Genomic DNA, 14028 nt, shown 5'->3' on the forward strand with positions numbered 1-14028 from the left:
TCAAATGATATTTGCATTCTCTCCAATCGAGACCAAAAATATAATTTGAAAGCTACAGCGTATTTTTTAGACAACCTGGTAAGAGATAATTTGCTATTGCTCACAACGGGGGTTCCACTGTGGTTAATCACTAATATCTTTCATGGTTCTATGTGCATTAGGAAGCTTGGCTTGAGTAATAGGATGGTTTGTGATTGGCTTCTATCAGCATGTTTTTGAAAACCACATCAGTTTTTCATTTGCTCTAAAGTAGGTTGCTTCCTGGTTTCCAAATACAATATTTCCTATTTGGTTAAAGACCGGATATAACCCGTCAACTCACGAATGGTTAATAATAGATAAAATGGAAGTAATGTTTTGATTTGGGGCAATAGCACATCCTGATCGATGAAACTAGCCTGGAGATCAGACATTACATTTTCCCCTCTTTTATTTTGAGCTTGTTGAATATACTTCTTTTTTTTTATCACAACAGTGTCATATAATTGATGCTGCATCTGGATGGATTGAATGACTGGTTATATGCTTTCTTAAGGACTACAAAGTTAAACCTTCTCAAGGATAATTTGTTCCCAATTATACAAAGACTGAAAACAAAGACCACTTGAATACTACCGACATTGACAAAATCTCTCTCAGTCAATTGCAAAAGGCAGCTTTACTATGAACAGCTTACATCCTGCAGTAATGCCACCATCAATCAACATCTCCCTATCTCAGTTCTTCAGGAAGGACTTGATAGGTGGGTTAAATGACAAATTCAGTTTAAACATCTGGCTGACTGTGCAACCAATCAAACTAAAGATAAAATAATCATAAAATAAAAACACAGGTAGTCCTTGATTTATGACCACAATTGAGCCCCAAATTTCTGTTGCTAAGTGAGACATTTGTTAAGTGAGTTTTGCTTCATTTTACGACCTTTCTTGCCACAGTTGTTAAATGAATCACTGCAGTTGTTAAATTAGTAACACAGTTGTTAAGTGAATCTGGCTTCCCCCACTGACTTTGCTTGTCAGAAGGTCATAAAAGGTGATCACATGACCCCAGGACACTGCAACCATCATCAATATGAGTCAGTTGCCAAGCATCTGAATTTTAATCATTCCCATCGTAGCCATGGGAATGCTGCCATGGTTGTAAGTGTGAAAAATGGTCCAAAGTCACTTTTTTCAGTGCCGTTGTAACTTCAAACAGTCACTAAACGAATGGTTGTAAGTCAAGGACTCCCTGTAAACCAGTTTGCTTTAGTGGTTAAAGTACCAGACTAGAAATCAGGAGACCGTGAGTTCTAGTCCTGCCTTAGACATGAAAGCTGACTGGGTGACTTTTAGGAGGAAGAAGGAGCATTAGGTAGGTTTGCCACCTTGAGTGATTTATAAAAATAATAAAGGTGGGATAAAAATAAACAAAAATAAGTAAAAACAACAGACCTCCTGAACTATTACTCCACCAGAATGTAACATATATTGTCACTAGTGCAACCACCACAATTTTACAGTTCAAAAATACTTAATGTCTTCCAGTAGACAGAGAAAGTCTTTATGTCAAGGCAACACAGAACATTGCTTATTTTGTTTGCAGATCTCCATGCGTACATGAATCGCTTCGAGCGTTGTTTTTATGGATATGTCTTGACAGTTTTTAGCTACTTTTAGCGACCTCAGATCCACCTTTATGACGCTGTCATTCTTTGTCCCATTCTTTTGAAATAGCAAAACAATTCATAGCAAAATAATTCACATATTTTATTATATCTTTTTTATAATACAATCAATGTTATCTAATAATTTCTCTATTTTCAATTTTCACCATAAATGTGTATTAAGAAATTTGGGAAGGACAGTTTTTAACAATCAAGGCTCCTTTTTTACAGCAAAAGCAGTGGTGAAATCCAAATTTTTTTACTACTGGTTCTGTGGCATGGCTTGGTGGGCGTGGTGTGGCTTGGTGGCGTGGCAGAGGAAGGATACTGCAAAATCTCCATTCCCACCCCACTCCAGGGGGAAGGATATTGCAAAATCTCCATTCCCACCCCACTCTGGGGCCAGCCAGAGTGGTATTTGCCAGTTCTCTGAACTACTCAAAATTTCCGCTACAGGATGTCTGAACTGCTCAAAATTTCTACTACCGGTTCTCCAGAACCTGTCTGAACCTGCTGGATTTCACCCCTGAGCAAAAGGATTTTTTGTGTATGGCTATTTTTATATATAACATGCCTATGTATTTATGTATATAGATAGATAACTTTAGAAAGTCTTCCGTTATTAAGACAGATCAGAATAATAAAAAGTTTATAAGGGATAGCTGGGAAAATAGAAGCTATCTTACACCTTGCTGATTGAAAATGATGAGAACTGTAGTTCTGAAGATTTAGATGATCTCAAGTTATAGAAGTCTAGACCAAATTGTTAGGCTATAAATATAATAATCAGCGTGATAATCTCTCTTAATCAATGAATGCAATAATCAGCATGGGGATTTCTCTTTATCCATGACACTAATTGAATGACTATGGGTCATTCTCAGAATCTGTTAACGTCCTTGAACAGAATACTGAACCAATTTTTATTTTTATTAAAAGATCTGGATAACATGCATTTGGTTTAAAAATGCGTGAGTATTAAGGAATGACTGAGAGATAATTGATCTTAATATCATATACATTACTTATGTGATCTACAGTGCTGACTATTTAAATATATACTGGTAAATATCTAAAAATACCAGGAGGACTTTCTCTGTGTATCCATTCCACAGAATGTCTTTATTTCACTTTCCATTTTTGTCACATATAAAGTTCCATTATGCATAGTAAAGGATATACAGTATATCAACGAAACATTCACTAGAGTATGGTTAGAACTATTATATTTAATATTAATTTATGGATCTCATGGTATCGGTTTTGTGTGACTGGTAGTTCCTTTTGGTTCATAAATTGTTTTTCTTATTTCTTGGAAATGAAATTAAAGGAAGAATTACCAAAGATGTATAAAGTCTACATGCTATAAAAGGCAAACCTGTCACTTGAATGTGAAACTGTAAATAGATATATAAATTAGTCTCCTTATGTTATAAGGGAAATGGGCAAGTTGTATTGTTCCTCATTTACTGGAGACAGTGTCAGTGTCTTTTTTTTAGATATATATCTTTCATCTTTTTTCCCCCCTATATTCTTTTGGGAAGCCTGATTAAACATATTGAGAGCATATATACTATCCTGTCCTGGCAAAGCTATGAGTTATCGAATCATAGTTCTTAATGCTTTAGATAATGACTGTTTTATGTTTCTACTGTCTGTTTGGATTGTTGTATAGTATGCCACCCAGAGTCACTTTTCATAAGGTGGGTAGCCATATTTATTTATTAAATATTTTCCCATTTTTCCCATAAAATTATTATTTTATAGGTAATTCAAGGCAGTGAACATACATAACATTCCTTCTTCCTCCATTTTCCCCCACAACAACCCTGTGAGGTGTATTGACCTTAGAGAGAGTAACTGGCCCAAAGTACTCAGCTAGCTTTCATGCGTAAGGTAGGGCTGGAACTCAGAGTCTCCAAATTTCTAGCTTGATGCCTCAACCACCAGACCAACTGGCTCTCCTCTATTATTAATTTTCCTATATTACCCCTATAACTCCTACATTAATCATCCTAGAACTTCTGCATTAATCATATACATTTGATTGATAAATAAATGAGATCAGGCCTGAAGCAGAAGGAGCTGTGATACCTAGTTTAGTAGTGGATTGCTAAGGCACGATTTGCTATAATTCCATCTCAGGAGCAATGGAAGCCAATCTAGTTAGGGTTTCTCTCTTGTATGCCCCATACTCACTATATCACTTTTTCAGTAAGCCAAGCTATATTTTATTAATTTATTTATAAGATTTATAGGTTCTGCCCAACCACTCAGTTCAAAATGATCTTCCATCTTTCACCCTTGTTCCTTGCGGTTCCTTAGAAGTGGCATGGTCTCTTGGGGAAAACACACAATTGCATGGTGCTATCACTGTTCTTTGCCTCAATTCCCCCTTCAAAACTGAGCATTTTGCACATGATCTTCAACCCCTGGTACGAACCAGCCTTAACAGGAAACATATTCTTCTCTATCTATTCCTGTTCCATCATCTTCCCCTTCTTCTAATATCTTAAACCTGTCTTTGGCAGGTTTAAGGGGTTTTTATTCTGTAAAAACACTTTGTACATTGATTAATATATAAACAGTATTTTTAATGGGAAACATTATGGCTTAGAGTCTGACATCTGAGCTGCCCACTGTTTTCTTTTCCTAGATTTACCATGGCCTTTGGCCAAAGTCTTGGCTAGAAAATTGGTTTCCTAATGTAAATACAGTAAATTTATTGAAATCTTGTGTACGGTGCCTTAGCTCGATACTGACATGTGTTTTCTAAAATCCAGCTGTGTTTTACATTTCAACAGAAATCATTTATGGAACTAGGAAGTTAAGGGTAATTTTGGCTTACTCTTGATTTGGTAAAAATAAATTCATAAATATCTGTAGTGTCTACTGATGTTGTCTTTGTTTATACTGATTAGAGTTAATTATACTGGCAAAGCTTTCCAATGGAACTGTTCTTAAGATAATTGGCTCTTGTCAGATGCTGTTAAAAGGCAAAATTGAGTTAAATTCAATGGCTATTTTCATAGATAATTATTATTTGCTTGTTGATCTTAAGCATGTTTATCCTGTTCTTCAGATAGAAAGGGTCTCAGAGCACATCACTTGCAAGAAAAATAACTGAGTTAACACAGGAAGAACACCAGGCTGTTAGAATAGAATAAAATATAATTCTTTATTGGCCAAGAAAGATTGAACACACAAGGAATTTGTCTTTGGTGCAGCTCTCCGTGTACATAAAAAGATAAGATATACTCGTCAAGAATCATAAGGCACAACACCCAGTGACAGTCATACGGTACAATAAGCAATCAAATCATACTAGGAAACAATCAATATCAATATAAATCGCAAGGATACAAGTTACAGTCATGCAATCACAAGTGGGAGGAGATGGGCAACAGGAATGATGAGAAAACCAATAGCAATAGTAATGCAGCCTTAGTGAATAGTTTGACAGTTTGAGGGAATTATTTGTTTAGCAGAGTGATGGCGTTCAGGAAAAAACTGTTCTTGTGTCTAGTTGTTCTGGTGTACAGGGCTCTATAGCGTCGTTTTGAGGGTAGGAGTTGAAACATTTTATGTCCAGGATGCAAGGGGTCTGTAAATATTTTCACAGCCCTCTTTTTGACTCGTGCAGTATACAGGTCCTCAATGGAAGGCAGGTTGGTAGTAGGGGAAAATAGCATGGGAAGGGATAGTATGATTGCCATCTTGAGTTCTATATGAAAAAAAAAGATTAAAAGTCTAAATAAAAAAGCAGTAAACAAAAAGACTTTTGCTCAAAAGTTTACAAATCTAAAAGAAATGAAATTTAAAAAAGGGAAGTGAAGTGAAGTTTATGTACCAAGTTTTAAATGATTCATGTTATTTAATGACAACTCTGAAAGAGGATGAGTATAGTGTATTACTAGTAATAATAGTAGTTGATGATGATGACAACAACAACGATGATGATGATATGAAGATAATACCAATAGTAGTAGGTGTCTTGGGTGCAATCCCAATACAACTGGAGCACCACTTGAACACCATCAGCATTGACAAAATCATGATCAGTCAATTGCAAAAGGCAGCTTTGCTTGGAACAGTTTACATCTTGCGATGATACTTTTAATATTATTGAACAAGAACATCTGCCTATCCCTGGTCCTTGGGAAGGGCTCAGTAGGTAAATAAAACTGCTGAGAGCTCAAAGTGACCTACATAATTGTGTCTCTTGCTTTACCCCAAAAGAGCAATCCTATAAGATAGGTTACATTGGGAGAGTAACTGGCCCAAATTTGGCCCACATTCATCCAGAGAACTCTGGGATCAAGTCAGAACTTGCAACTGTTCCCCTATTCAAACCCTATGTTAACCACTATACTTATTATTTGGTTTTTTAATGGGTCCAATGGAATGTCTCTTCTTCTTAATTCAGTTCCTTCTTAAAACAATTAATCAGTGGAATGACTTGCCTCTAGAAGTTGTGGGTGCTCTGACAGTGGAGATTTTTAAGAAGAGATTGGACAACAATTTGTCTGAAATTGTATTAACTGAGCCACTTTCAGAGTATATTCAGAAGAACAGATAAGTGAAAGCAGTGTGCGACTACAGACTCTGAAGAGAATATAGAAGATAAGACCTTCACTCTGAGCCATTGCCACATTCAATCCCGTTCATCACTGAAAATAGTAGGGTAGTGTTTCTCAACCTTGGACATGAGCACCACTCCTTATAGTCAGCAATGACTAGCAGAGTAAAATCCGCAGTGACTCCTTTACCTTTCCTTACCTACTCAGCTTCACTTTCACTTTCACAGGGAATGTACCACAGCCTGTATAATTCTGATTTTTGTAAGTATGGATACTTCACAGCAACTGAATATCTTTTCCAAGATTTTCGTGGCTACTCTATCAAGTGCTAGTCTGTGGCGTATTTCTTGACCGCTTGTTCCATGCTGTTGATGGCTGATCTTAAAAGGCAGAAGCTATCCACCACTGCAATATCTTCACTGTCAATTCTAAAAGATGAAAATAAATAGTAATAGTTTAAAAGTTTTCATTAACTAAAGCCTTCACGTTGTTTTTCATAATGTAAAGATGCTAATTTTTATTTTTTAGGGGAGACAGGGAGTAGCACGTTAAAGAAGTTGGTAAAAAAGGAGGTGGGCCAGGAAACATTTGTGAATAAAAACAATTATTACAAAACAATGTGATAACTGTATATTATTAATTGTAATAATTAAAAACAACTATCCTTCATGCCCCAAAGCAAGATAGCTTATTACTGAATTCCAATAGCAAATAGAGGATAGTTTGGCAAAATAATGGGAAAGAGACCTTGAATAGAAACTACTATTATGTTGATTTTCAAATCTTTTGTTTTATTGTCACTGATCACAATAAAATCAGATGATGATGATGATGATAATTTAAATTTAATAGAGCCACCCACTCCAGAAAAAAGTGCAGTGGTGCTTATTTTTAGCTATGTATCTTAGGTACATAAAATGACAATGATTTCCTGGTTACTATACTAACTAGTATAATTTCATGGAAAGTTCATTATCAATGGTTCATTGTTCCATTATTGATCCACTTATTAAGATAGATGGTATAGTGAGATCTGTTCACATACTCTACATACATTCATCCTTTTGTGTGTCTCCTCTACCAGTCCAGTGAACACTTCAAAAATTATCAGGAAAAAGTATTTTGGACTTCACAAATGCAACACCTCTCCGCTTTTCATTAAAGCAAGCCAATGTTTTTCAGTTTTCACATGAACCCATTACAGTCAATACAACTCTTAGAGCACTAGATCCCTTTCTACAGACAGTTGTAGAAGCTTGAAAAAATGTTGATTGACAACAACAAAGAGGTGTTGTGTTTATGCAAAATATGAAGTACTTTCCTTGAATCATTTTCAAAGCATGCATAGCCTATTATCTATATAACTTACATTTTTATTATGCAGACAAAGGCTTCACCTGTTTCAGATGTCATAACCAAGTATCTTATTTCTTTCATTTCTACTCTGCTCTCTTCCTCAGGCCATTAGTAGCATCATATATCCTCACTATTCCCATGTAACAGCCTTGCTGATGCACAACAACTTCCTGATGTCCAAGCCCATTAATCAAATGTGTATAGATTTTCTACTCAGCTGGAGCCAGAGAAATCTAATCTCCAATTCAAATGCCAACAAAGTTGCTAAGTAATTTTTAAGAGAGATGTTTGCGCTACAATAAGTACACAAAGGGATTTCATTCATGGCAGGAAGCTATTTCAAATGCAGGAAGATCTTATTTTCTTGAATTGATATTGAAGCTTCCTTAACTCTGTTTAAAATCACAGAAAAAAATCTAAAGTTGTTTTTTTCTTTTTCTTAAGTAAATTTGAGAGGGAAAATGCACATATATGAAAGTCCCCAGAAGAGGGAGATTAACACTGTCAAAATAGCAGGTGCAGTTTCAAGCCTTACCCTTTTATGTGGGTGTGATGTTTTTGAAACTCATTATTCAAAAGAAATGGGCTTCAACTTCCTACCGTTTTGATGCACCATTTTGATGCAATTTTTCATCTTATTTTGATTTTTCATCAGATCACAAACCTTTTACATGAATGTATTTCCTTGACAGGAAAATGGGTTTTGGGCCATTGCTTTGAATTTTCCAATTATGAGAATAAGATGTTTCAGGTAGGTAGGTAGGTGTGCTGAGAAACACAGTTCCAACAAACTATATTTAAATCTTGTCTAATTAGAAATCTTGCATAAAATGGAAGCAGGTTTGCTCTTTCCTTAGAACAGGGCTGTCAAACACATGGCCCGCAGGCCGGATGCATCATGTACTGGCCATGCCCATGCTCAGGGGAAAAAAGTCATGATACGTCACGTGACACCGGCCTGACCATGTGAGTTTGACACCCCTGCGTTAGAATGATAACAGGGCAGCCATACAAGGGTGCAACATTTAGGAATGCAATCAGATGTTAGTGGTGAAGATAAATTGAGATCTCTAATTTTTAGATGCAATTAACAGAATTGTTGCCCAGCTTTTGCAACTAAGCATAGCAGCCCTAATCCCTAAGAGCCTTAGTGGCGCAGCAGACTAAAGCACTGTTAAGTGCTGTTAAGTAACATCTGCTGCTTGCCATTACTGTAAGTTCAAATCTCACCAGGCTCAAGGTTGACTCAGCCTTCCATCCTTTTGAGGTAGGTAAAATGAGGACCCGATTTGTGGGGACAATAAACTGACTTTGTATAAAAAAGAACACCGCTTGGGGGGAGGGGCGAAAGCCCTACTAAGCAGTTATATAGAAAAGTATGAAGGCTATTGCTTAATGCATTGTAAGCCGCCCTGAGTCTCCGAAAAAGGGCGGCATATAAATCGAACCAATAAATAAATCGAACCAATAAATCCAGGCCAACAAAGATTAATTATTTTACCTATTATGCATATAGCATAAGGGCACTCTTAAAAGGTGTCCATAAACAGAAAGATATCAGCAATACCTGTCTTTAAAAGCAAATTCCACTGAGTTCAGTAAACATTTGCAAATCTGTCATTAACTTAACGTCAGAACTAATGCTTAAACAGAATTATTTACTTGCAAAAAATTTTAAAAAATGGTTTGAAAAGCAGGGATTTTTCTCTCATACTATTCACAATTTTTTCCTTTAATTCAGTATTATTTTAGCTCAGTGGCCACTCCTAGCTTTGCAGATATGTTAGGATTATAAACCCCAAGAGTCCCCCCTTACATGATTAACAGCACCTTCAACGTATTGGAGGATTTCAAATAAAAGAAATCTAGTTTGCAGACTCAGATCTTTTTCATGTGACTTCAAATATCAAGTGATATTTCACTGGCAAAATAAAGAAACCTCAGTCAACCTCTGTGACATTTGCAGCCAGATGTTCTATCAGTTTCTACAGTTTGGCCATGGCCAATCTTGTTCATGTGATACCAGGGAGCAATACTCATTTCATGCTGGCAGAGTCCACCCGTGGCCAGATGGCCTTGATTAATCATCTCGGGTACAGACATACACAAACAATTCTCTTTCTTTGCACATAACAAAGGAGGCTTAAAGAAGAGATAAAATCTAGAACAGTGTACAATCCAGCACCAATTCTTTCATTGCTTTCAACAATGCTTCACCCTGTATAGAGACAGAAAAACGTGTCCTCTGTCAGAAAGTTGCTTTCAGAATAATTTCCATTTCGTTCCTTTATTATTAGTAGTAGTATTTTGCACACTCGAAAGAGCTGTTAACGTTCCTCTGTAAAATTGGATCACGTGTTTTGGGGCAATGTTTCCTTGCATCATCATTCCCAAATTATTTAATTTGAGGCTTTTCTTCTCTTCTAATTCTGAATTTATATATTGAGTTTGGCAGTTGGATAATTTTAATGAGCGCCAGTATTTAATCCTTCCTGTCCTCTAGAGTTTAGTTTGAATGATGAATGTGGATTAATAGTATAGTAGTATTAATTCCAACACACAGCAAACAAGATAATTTTCCAATTAATGTTGATATTTCTGTTTTTTTAATTTCCTGATATGAGTAAAGTAAAAGGTAACATCATAATACCCCAATAATAAGAATGTGAAAAGAGTAAGTATCTCTTCCACCTTTTTTCCATCTTCTTGTTAATCAACATTACAATCTTATAATCTTTGAAATGGTATCTCTGGAGGCCATGTAATCATATTCATTACACTTTGATTGGAGAAAAGATCCTACATCTCAGAGGAGAAATCCATCATGAGATTTTGGTTTGTTTGTTTTTTTGTTCTACTCTTGTTTTTTTCTTTTCTTTTCTTGCTAGTCTCCAAGAATGGGTTTTTCGGGCACTGAGAAATTCTGATATTGGGAAAACTTAAAAGGAATCACGATCAGATTGCATAGAGAAAAAGAACTCTTTTGGAATTCTACTCAGCATTAGTAGACCTAAGAGACATTACTGATTTCCCTGCCTCTCTATCACAATCCATGGAAGAGGCCAGCATCATTTTTCCGTACTATGAGCCAGTGGTGAAATTCAATTTTTTTTTACTACCGGTTCTGTGGGAGTGGCTTGGTGGGCGTGGCAGGGGAAGGATATTGCAAAATCTCCATTCCTTCCCCACTCCTGGGGGAAGGATATTGCAAAATCTTCATTCCCACCCCACTCTGGGGCCAGCCAGAGGTGGTATTTGCCAGTTCTCTGAACTAATCAAAAGTTCTGCTACCGGTTCTCCAGAACCTGTCAGAACCTGCTGGATTTCACCCCTGCTATGAGCTATTTCCTTCCCCAAGGTTTTAGAGTCAGGAAGCTGACTCTAGATTATGATACAGTATATAAGTAGTCCCTGATTTACAACAGTTCATTTAGTGACTGTTCAAAATTGCAATGGCACTGAGTAAAGTGACTTAAGACCATTGCAGCATCCCCATGGTCATGTGAACAAAATTCTGATGCTTGCAACTTGTTCATATTTATGATGGTTGTAGGGATCTCCTTTTGCAACCTTCTGACAAGCAAAGTCAATGGGGAAGCCAGATTCACTTAACAACCGTGTTCCTAACTTAACAACTGCCATGATTCACTTAACGAATGTGGCAAGAAAGGTTGTAAAATGGAGCAAAATTCACTTAACAGATGTCTCATTTAGCAATAAAAATTTTGGGCTCCATTGTGGTCATAAGTCGAGGACTACCTGTAATATGAGCAATTTGCAGACAGATTTGAACAGACCCATCTCAACGTGAACTTTAGAGATTTGGTATGTCAAAGGAGCATAACCTCAGCAATCAATTAACATAGTTGTTTTTCAATTCCTTTCAGCTGATAGATCTTGATGATTGGGTATCTGAGGAAATGAGTATCACAACCTGTGTACTTGACTCTTGATGCTGATTAAATCAAACACCTTTTTGACCCCATGGCTAAGGGGGATAAATAGTGCCTCTTTTTAGAATGGATGTTTTTCTCAAGGGAAATCCTAAAGGAGGTGATAATAGGATCTTTATTGAAGAAGACTTCCCTTGACCTGAGTGACCTTTAAATCCTGCCTGCCTCAGATGTTTCATTTTGGGGATCGAGGTGATTGAGTAAGTCATAGCCTCATAGTTCTAGACGCATCAGAATAATAGTGATTTTCTGATTTCCTCTGGACTTTCAACCTGAAAATGGCTTTGAAACTGTTTTAGATGGATGATCTGGGCTGAAAACCAGGTGTGGGAGATATAGCCATTTTAATTCTCCTGGACCTCTTACTTCTGGATAACCTGGTGGAATTAAGTCTGTCACTATTTCAAAATGGCTTTGATATTTCTTGTCAGACAGTGTGAATAAGCTTCTGGGCTCCAATCTCCGAGATTCTGTCACCTACTTTCAGTTTTCCATTGTGAATGCTTCTCCTTAAACCATTATGAAGAAGCAATATTGCTATAACCTTTTCATCAGAGATGTGCAACATGTTGGGGGTTGATAACAGCATGTCAAGTTTTGGAAATATGTGGGAGACTCTTAGTGGTTGTGGGAAAGGGAATACTCTAGAGTGAGAAGCAAATATATCCAGAGAAAAACTACGCTGTTTAAAATCCTGTCTGTGATACAATTCCTCCCTGTTCCCATGCTTCCTCCTCCATCATATTCAGCCTTAAATTATTAACATTTAATTTTAACCTATCAAAATTCATTAGGACAAATGGTGGTAAACATTAAAATGTCAAATAAAAATCTATCTTAATCCTTGGGATAGTGCAGCATTACAGATTTGCTTGGTTAAAACACCAGAAAGAAAATACATGAAGACTTTAATCAAATTCTTAATGTATTGATGAATCACCCTAATCTTGCGATTTTGTTTTGTTAATGGCAGTATTTTCTTCTTCTTTTCCTTTCTAAAAGCTTAATTCAAAAGTTTCCTGTAAGTTTCTTTTCTGCCCTTTAGTCAGGCATATTATTTTATGACTGTTCAGAAAAGCCAATTGACTTACTAGAAAATGTCATTATACAATTCAAATGTTTTCAGCTCAAAGATATCTCCTAAACAACTTATTTTTCATGATGTACTGCCAGAAATGAAATCCATTTTATTCGCCTCTTTAAGAAATTAGTACTTTAACCAATTTCAATTTACATGTTTTCCAAGCCAACTATTCTTAATGGGGTCCTTGGCGCTCCCTGAGCTTGCTTGTTTTCTTGGAGATGTTTCATTACTCTAACTAGGTAACATCATTAGCACTGATTAATAGCTAATCACTGATGATATAACCTAGTTAGGTTAATGAAACGTCTGCAAAAAAACAAGCAAGGTCAGAGAGCACCAAGGACCCCTCATTTCAACCCTGAGCTACAAATATTTTCATTTATTGGCAACTGTTTGTGGGAAGAAATATCCATCTGGTTCAGTTCCAAGCCAGGAGAAAGGCACTGGAGACAAAATGGAGGCTAGAGGCTGATTGGAAAGAGGGTTTAATGATGAACAGAATTACCAAGCACGTGTGATTTTGGATAGCTGACCACATGGAGTTGAGAGTGGTGGAGGGGGTATTTATTCCTTCTCTTGGGCTTTGCACTTGAACTTCCTGTTCCTATGCAAGAACATGTATTCTATTCGCTGTTGTCAGACTCTCATGAGACCATGAACAAATCCTAGGAGTTTGTCTGAGCTACGTTTGGTTGAATTTTCTGAAGGTGATGCAATGAAGAGGCGTTGAGCAATTCCTATTGTGGCTGAGGGCTAATCCTACCTTAATTGGATCTTGGGTGAAGGTATTTGCTTATGAATAGAGCTATCTATCTCTTTATCTCTTAAGTGCTGATATCTGCTGTGGGCTATTAAGGAAGTTGGGGGCTGCTTTCTCCCTCCAGGGAAATATAATATTCTACCTTTTTAATGTTTCCTATTTTTTTTTTCATTCTTCTAGGAGAGGGGTGGGTGCTAACTTTCTACATGTTCTTAAATGTTTTAATATAGGAAACCACAGCATTGTTGTCATCGTAGAAAAAAAAGATATAGTGCTGTTGCAGGTTTCTTTCTTTAAAAAACAAAACAAAATCCAGATGGCTTGTGCAAGCTGTGAACAACTGTTCACTAGTGCATTCCTGAAAGTAGATTTTTAAAACAAAGATTGTGTGCTTACGGTGGTCCTCGACTTACAACAGTTTGTTTAGTGACCATTTGAAGTTTCAACGGCACTGAAAAAAGTGAATTATGCCTTTTTTCACACTTGTGATCGTTGCAGCGTTCTTCACAGTCATGTGATCAAAATTTTGATGCTTGGCAACAGGCATATATTTATGCTGGTTGCAGTGTCCCAGAATAACCGGATCACCTTTTGCAAACTTCTGACAGGCAAAGTCATTGCGGAAGCCAGGTTTACTTGCCAACCATGTT

The 14028-nt window shown here is 36.7% G+C and overlaps 1 protein-coding gene across 24 annotated transcripts in view; it reads left to right on the forward strand.

Moving 5' to 3' along the window:
* Positions 1 to 14028, forward strand: part of JAKMIP3 (Janus kinase and microtubule interacting protein 3) — a 110912-nt gene that overhangs the window by 33324 nt on the left and 63560 nt on the right. The window contains exon 2 of one of the 24 annotated variants that reach the window (XM_087871660.1): positions 13259 to 13403. The exons of the other annotated variants lie outside the window; for them this stretch is intronic. The gene's annotated coding sequence lies outside the window, so the exon portion shown is untranslated. The remainder of the gene's footprint in view (positions 1 to 13258; positions 13404 to 14028) is intronic. 24 annotated transcript variants of the gene reach the window in all.

The sequence above is a fragment of the Pantherophis guttatus genome, chromosome 6 (assembly GCF_059756535.1).
Source record: "Pantherophis guttatus breed Tessera chromosome 6, ASM5975653v1, whole genome shotgun sequence".
In the NCBI taxonomy this organism is placed as follows: domain Eukaryota; kingdom Metazoa; phylum Chordata; class Lepidosauria; order Squamata; family Colubridae; genus Pantherophis; species Pantherophis guttatus.